Here is an 8,472-nt window from a genome sequence, read left to right as displayed (position 1 = left end):
CAACAACTACCTAGTGTAGTTGGTGAGCTATGGTGTGCAAAATTCCCTTGCTCACCAAGAGGTCTCAAGTTCGAATCTCATGGTTGTTTTTTTTAGAGAATTTTGTTGAAGATTTCCTGCTTTTCACTCACTTAAAGCACTAAGGGCATGGAGGGGATTTTCACATCAAATTAGAAGCAAGGAAAATCGTGGAAGGGTTCCTGCACAAGAAGAGAAGAAGAAAAAAAGGAAAGAAAAAAAAAGGGAGAAATAAAGATTGTCCAAATCTTCTCTCTCCTCCACATCATCACCAAAATATTGTCCAAATCACACAAAGCAAGAAGAAAATCGTCCCTTGGAGGGAGAAAAAGAAGAGAAATAAATTAGAAAAAAAAGGAAAGAAAATAAGCAAAAAAATTATAGGAAATTTCTCCAAGTTTATTTCTCTCCTCTCTCCACCATCTTAGCACTTTTGGACTCAAAAGATCTCACAATCAATTGTGGATTTCTCCCTTTTAGGAAAGAGAAATTTGTTATCCTACCTTCCCATTCCTTATAAATACAACTCATGTAAGAGGAGGAGAGACAATTCATTCTTCTTCTAGTTTTTTTTTAGTTGCTCTCTCTCTCTCCCTCTCTCACTCTTTAGTTTTAGTTCTTCTCTATTTTTGCTTTAATCACTTTTGTAATAGTTTTTTATGTCAATTAATGCAAGCACTCTTTTATTTTTATTCAGCCTTTTTATGTTTATGATTTATGCAATTGAGTTGTAATTTTTTAAGTTATAGTTCTAGGCTTAGATCTAGGTGACAAGATCACGAGCCGTGGAGCAATTTTTTTTTTCAAGTTCAAGCATTGATTCAAGTAAGTAGGCTCCTTCAGTAGTCTTCTCTCCCCCCCTCTCATTCCCTCTTCTGACTACCCTTTCTTTCTTAATTTAGGATTTTTATTTTCAGTCGTTACATTATTGCTATCCCTTTCCCCCAAGGTTCATGGCTAGTGTATGTGTTGGCTTTGCCCCTCCTAGCCATAGAACCATCAATTTATTGCTTTTATTTTAATTGTCTCCCTTGCCCTAAAGCCAAGTAGAGTAACCCTTGTAAGAGTGACTCTCTGGTCAAGCAGGGAAGCTCATATTATGATGCATCCCTCGGGCTAAGTAGAGAAACCTACTTGTGAGTCTCTCTCTAGCTTTATCTCATTTCTTTTACTTTATTTTTATTTCAGCATTTTTTTCTCTTTATTTATTTTATTTAGTTATTTTTTTTTAATTGCGTGGGTTGTTTATTTTCAGTTATTTATTTATTTAATTTTAATTGCGTGGCTTGCGTCTTTAAATTCTTAGATGACGAATGGTTAGGACGTTATTTTAGATACATATGTTTAGGACGGTAATTAGAATTAGATCACAACCATTAATCAGTTCACTTTCGCATTATTAAAAGAAATAAAAAATAAAGTGGCTGCTCTCCCTGTGTTCGAGCCGTAGCTACACTGATCCGTACGCTTGCGGTTACATTTTAAATCTCAAACAGTTGGCTATGGTGTCTTCTTGATGACATAGAACATTGGACATTAATTTCGTAAACTTTCAACCGAAGAACAAGTCTTGTTTCTCTCTTACATTGGAATTTGCATTCACTTTTGAGTTCTCTATTGTAGTAAATGGAATTATTGAAATTTAGAATTGAAAATGTTAACTTTTTTTTTTTTCACTGGAACATTGCACATATTGATAGGAAACAACTCCACCTGCCTAATATTTTGGATGAGGCTTGGCCCATTTGGGAATTTGGCGACAATTCTCAACATGGACTTCCATTGTGGCCATTAACCAAGATTTAACTCAATCCATAATGTCGTTGCATCCTGTTGTCTAAATGAAAAAAGTAGCTAAAATAGAGGAAAGCTTTTCAAAGCTTTTGAAAAATTGACAAGAGAACTTCATTAGTAGAAGGGACCCTTTCTCTTTAGATTCTTAGCACATGCCAACTCTTTGAGGAATTTAGGGGGTAGAGAGCCAGTTACAGTCAATGTTTTTTAGATCTTGAAGGTAGCATAGTGGTTTGAAAAATTGGAATTGGAGTTGAAATTGAAATTGAATCGTATTTATCGGAATGTGATTCTACTAAGAAGACTAGCTAGGGTCAACCCGACCCAACCTGACCCAACCCTCAGCTCTGTAGGGTTGGGTCTAAGCATGAACCCGACAAGGTTGGGTTGAGTTTTGGGACCTAGGGTTGGGTTAGAGTTTTAAAAAACCTGGCTCAACCTGGCCCTATTTCATCCCTATTAGATACCGTCACAACATCCATACTAGTGGGAATAACTGATGATAGATTATTGGTGTTCCAAAAATTGTTAGAGATGAAATGATCGACTTTAACATTAGGTACCATCACAATGTCTATACTAGGAATCCGACATGATGGAAGTAATGGTACCTAGGGATCATAGAAAAAAAAGTGTTACTTCCAGATTTATTAGCATGTTATGACAGCTAATTTGTATCAAAATTTTATGTCTTTCCATGTGTATGGTCGTTATCCATACACATCACCATATATATTTCACATGTACATTCATTTTCTTACACGTGAGGGGAGTATTGAGAATAACCCAACATTGGTTAAAGAAATATAATTCTGTAACTCCTAATACATCAACACTCCTCTCACATGTAGCTTTGTATACCTGTCTCTATATGGGGATAGATATTAGGGAGGATACAAAAGGTCCTGCTTTTAATACCATCTTGGAGGGTCCAATCCAAAATCTTAAGGCTTTAGGTAGATAGGGATTCTTAAATATATAAAATCACCAAAATCATAGCTTAACTATTATGGGATTATTCTCAATAGGTCATGCTCTCTCCTCTTTGAGCATATGGCATCCTTGTTAAAAAAAAATAATTTCTTCTCTCATAATTGGTGTGGCATAATTGGTGTGGCATGAGAGATTCTCGGTGTTGGAAACTATTGGCCTTTAATTTTAATATAATTTCTTTATTAAAAATTTTTATCACATAGGTTAGAGGGAAATCAAATTACTCAAGGTTAATTTCTCGCATGAACTTTAAAAACTTCAAAAAGTAAAGCCCTATAAGTTAGAGAGAGAAGCAAAGATCAAGAGAAAATCTTTGGTCATTCAAAGGCTCTATTCTTCATTTGATCGTCTTTGCCAAAAATATTTCTAAAATGTTGTTGGGGATACCCACTCACCTCAAGAATACCAACTCCATAATAGTTTTGATGATAACAAACAAATGTAATTACTAATAAAGATCTACCAAGTGATATGTGAAGGTAAGATTTTTAATATGACATGGTTAATAAAGTCCTTAAGTTGCTAGACCTCAAGACCTCAAAAATCAAGACATGAAGACTACTTGAAAATTAAGGATTTGAAGATGTCAAGCGTACAAGACAATGTGAAATGCGAAAGATAAGTCTACAAGAAATAAAGATTGAAGACCTATTATGTAGTTTCTTAGGTACTAACGCACACATTGCACGCACTATACTGCATTACGTTTTACATATAAGCATTATGAGGTAATCTAGTATGCTCTAGGTGGTGCCCCTTGACAATACATTAAGACCCTAAGTGTGTTGGTAATGCCAAATCACATCCTTTGCTAAGCTAACAACAAGGTCATTAGTTAATGGCATTTTAATATTTTTCATTATTGAATTTAAAGCTTACTTTAACTAAAAAAGTGAAGAGATTTGAGTTGTGGAACCAACATAACTTGAGTCGGGTCAATTGGATTATATATGAAGAAGTTACGACTGCTTGAATAACAACAGTTAATCTGATCAAAATCCATAAGCCTGCCAGCAACTACTTGTAGGAACCAATAATTATCGGTAGAGTTCTATGTTCATTGAACTCATCAGTCTTTGGCCAAGTAGTAGCCAACCGATAGCTATCGGACCTGCTGAAACCCTACCGAATGCCTCCTGGTAAGGTCTTTGGGTAGCTGGATGCCTATCGGATGGTCTTTGAACCCTCTAATGACTATATTTTTTATCCTCTAAGGGATCTACCACTCCAATGGTCATATGATCCGATAACTACCAGATCCTTCAAGTAGTTACTCATAGAGATAAAATGTGTCCCTTAAGAAACAATTCTTTTTCAAAATTGATTATCTTCTTACGTAGTTTATGACCCTTAATCACCCATATAAATATCCCAATTATAGCTCATTAAAAAAAATATTTTTTTTTTCTTATCTATTGAGCATCATTATCAAAAGCTAAAAAGTGAGGAAGAGTGATAATCAATTGAGTTTGATCTTTGTACTTTCTCTCCATTGAAGGACTCAAGATTTTCTACAAGTGTTCTACTTCATTCATCATTCATTGTGAAGACTACAATGGTGCATGCTTTTTATATTATTGCATACTCATATCACGCACCGCATGGGGTAACTCAAAAGTTATATTCCACTTTGAATACTTGTTTACACTTGTCTAGATTATACTTAGGCTTGTTTGTGATTCTCTTATCCTTATAAGATCGTGTAAGGTCTCTCTCTACCTGTAAAGAGATTAAAAAGTCACTCTCTACCTATAAAAGAGATTTGTAAAGGTCCCTCTCTACTTATAGAAGAGATTTGTAAATGTTTAACTTCCTAGATACTATACTGAAAGGGAAGACCTATTGGAACTTATAGGGAGTAGATTAGACTTAAATTGAGTCAAACCACTATACATATCTATGTCATGTGTGATTGTGATTATTCTTTATATTCTACATTTTTCATTTACAATCACATATGTGGGGATTTTAACCAAAAGAATTTTTGTTAGTCCACTAGTATAACCTATTCACCCCTCTAAGTTATTTCAAATTCTTAAATTGTAATCCGTGTTATCTAGATGAGATATATATATATATATATATATATATATAAAAGTATCTTTGGTTCTTCAATGTTGCACATAAGCCTTTCGGGTTTTGTTCTTTTGATCGTCTCCATCTATAGAATGGATGAGAGAGGTTTGCATCACTATTTTTAGGCGAGTTCATCTTTTGATTATGGATCTAGTTAAGCGAGGAGAGTTCATCCTCTAATTTTGATTTTAGTTAAGCGAGTTCATCTTCTGATTGAACTTTTCAAAGTTATAAACAACTTTTCTTAGTAGTAACTCATTAGCAATAAATTGATTTACAGAAGCACCGAGAGAGAGGCAAGGGAAGAAGGAGCGATATATGGCTGTGCTATAGAGGAAGGTGAGATCATTTGTGAAACGATTAAAATGTGAATGTCTTCTACGCGAAATTATTTTTGGAATTGATTGCCCCAAATGCTAATCCAATTCAACGGGAACCAGCTATAGATCACCTTCAAATGGAGAGAATGTTCTTTGATAATATTAGAGTTTTTGTCTCTTCGGAATAAGGGTTTTCTTAGGAGCTCTTGAATTGATGATGGATCGTTATACTAGATTTTTTTTTTTTTTAATGTTGGGAATCTTCTCAACCACGTGGGGTGGCTCTATCTCCGACTATTGCCGATCCTCCCACTACTGAGGAGGATAACTCACCTGATCCTTCTCCTTCTTCGACGGCTTTTTCTTCTGAAGGAGAGATGCGATCTTTTACAGCAAATGTAGCCTCTTCCTCCTCTCGACCAATAGAGATACCAGTGAACATACCCTCCTTCCACCTTGGTGCACGAGCAATTTTCTTATCTTCCAAGGAGATTCAACGGTCTAAGGTCCCCTTCTAATATAGTTTGATTACCAAGTGCTCGTATGGTTATCCCTCGATCTTCGAGGTGAAATTTTTTCTCTAAACAACCTTTCTAATCTTGTGGTTGATGTAGTGATTTCCATGTTGGAGCAAAGACACATTCTTCTCAAACTCTTGGAAAGCTCAAATTTTGTTAAGGTTTGGTTAAACGAAAAGACTTACATCAAGGGTTATTTGGGTGTCCTTCCCAAACCACCCTGTTAATTTGTACCAAGGCAACTACTTCTTATCTGTGACAGGGGTTATGGGTAACATCCTAAGGGTTAATGGCGCTTCAGTGGGATGCATTAGGATGGTAGCGGCTAGAGCTTGTGTGGAGATTGATTTTTGAATTTTAAAAGTAACCGCAAGTGTACGGATCAGTGTAGTTAACGGGTCGAACACAAGGAGAGCAGCCACTTTATTTTTAGCTTCTTTTAGTAATGCAAAAATATAAAAATTGATTATGGTGATCTACTTCTACTACCGTCCTAACACAAATGCATCTAAAAATTCCTAACTAACACAACTAAAATTGAACGACCTAACTATTCATCATCTAAGAATTTAAATACTCAAAACACGCAATTAAAAAGAAAATAACTTAAAGTGAAGGTGCCGAAATAAAAAGTGTTGAAAAGTAAATAAAAGTGCAAATAAAGGGCACAAAGCCAGAGAGAGGCACATAAGTAGGTTCCTCTACTTAGCCCGAGGGATGCACCATAAGTAATATGAGCCTCCCTATGATCAGAGAGTTACTCTTACAAGGGCTACTCTACTTAGCTTTAGGGGAAGGGATGCAATATAAATAAAAAAAGTAAAACGATGGTTCCATAGCTAGAGAGGGGCAAAGCCAACACATGCATCTAACCAAGGACCTTGGCGGAAAGGGATAGCATCAAAGTAAAAACTGAAATTTAAATCCTAAATTAAGAATAAATGTATAGTAAGAAGAGAAAATGAGGGGGGGGGGTGAGAAGACTTGTGTAGAAGCCTACTTACTTGAACTTCAATACTTTTTTTTTTTTGCTAAAGGCTCAAAGAGATTTTATTGAAGAATGAAAAATCCAAAGACATCAAATGAGATTTTTTTTTAACCCCACCTTCGGCATGGCCATCAGCAGGGAAAAAAAACCTCAAAAACAATATACTATAGGCGGACTAGGGGAAAAAAAAAACACCCAGCTCTATTTCAGGCTGAAGTGGTGTCCTGAATGCCACACTCTGCGTCTTGAAGGTCCTGCTTAATTTTTTCATAAATCTGAACGAAGGAGTGATGCGTACCATCATGGTGTCTTGTGTTTCTTTCCCTCCATATATTGTCCGAAATCACCACAAACCCTATGGTCCAACCATCTTTCATCGCCAGATTTTTCTCTTCCTAATCCACCTCTGGGATAACTAGTGAAGATCAACAGGCCTAGGCCAAATTATACCAAAGCGCTCCAAATTTTTTTTTCCAAATTTCCATGGAGAAAGAGCAGTATAAGAAGATGTGCTTGAAGGATTCAACATCTAATTTGCAGAGACAACACTTAAGAGGCCAGGGGAATGCCTTTGAGAGCAATTATATCATCTGTGGGAAGTTTCCTATGCATCAATCGCCACCCAAAAACTGATTGATGATGCTGAAGAGCTTTATTCCAAACTAGAGATAGCCATAGAATCTTGGGATTTCTCTTTCTTATTTCATTCCAAGCAGAGAATGAAGAAAAAGCACCAGAGGGAGTCCCACTCTAGATATAGCGATCTCCATGTCAACCTGAGGAATGCTAATTTTTTTTGCATTAGAGAAAACCTTCTTAAGGGCTTCAAAATGAACTTCATGAATTTTTCATCTGACGTCCGATATTATTTCAGAGACCTTAGTCTTGGAGCTGATTAGCGGTGAGAGGGCACTGCCACAGATGTCCACTATGGATGCTTCCCCATCCAAATGTCATTCCAGAGATTGAATTTTTTCCTGTTCCCTATAATCCATCTCTCTCTGCTAGATATGAAAGACCATACTATGCGGATCCCAGGCCAGATTGAAGAAGGTCTAAGAAAATTTTTAGGCTGTCCTTTTGAAAAAAAACAACCCTTAAGGAAGCTTGAAGAATTTGATTCCCCATGCTTTATGTTCCATGACTGCTTAGCAAGCAAGGAGATATTTACGTCTCTCATCTTGCGAATCCCCAAACCTCCTTCATCAATAGGTTTGCAAACCTGATCCCACTGGACGGTCACAGCCTTTGCAGTGTCAATGTCTCCTGACCAGATAAAATTTCTCATCCACTTCTCCATTTGCGCGATCATGGAAGATGATCACCAATAGATCGAGAAATTATGCAGCACTGGCATACTTGATATAACTGATCGAACTAGCTGAACCCGACCAACCATTGATAGGGTCTTTCCTTTCCAGCCTGACAAACAGTCTCTGATCTTATCTAGGGTAGGCATTATTTATTGATTTTTTACTCTGCCTTTGAAAATTTCTATGCCAAGGTATTTTGTGGGGAAGTTACATACTAGGATTCCCATAGTCTCCACAATAGCCTGCTTCCTTGAAGAAGTTATCGGACCTATGAATAGCTTGCTTTTTTCTAGGTTCACTACCTGCCCTAAGAACTCCTAATAATTTCTGATAAATTTTTTCAAGTTTCTGACATAATTGCTGGAAGCATTTATGAAAATAAAAATATCATCAGCGAAGAGAATATGAGTAGGAACAGACACATCTCTAGGACCCTTTAGGGGTTTGATTTC

This window comes from Macadamia integrifolia, chromosome 1, assembly GCF_013358625.1.
Source record: "Macadamia integrifolia cultivar HAES 741 chromosome 1, SCU_Mint_v3, whole genome shotgun sequence".
NCBI classification, from domain to species: domain Eukaryota; kingdom Viridiplantae; phylum Streptophyta; class Magnoliopsida; order Proteales; family Proteaceae; genus Macadamia; species Macadamia integrifolia.
This window is presented reverse-complemented; position numbering follows the sequence as displayed.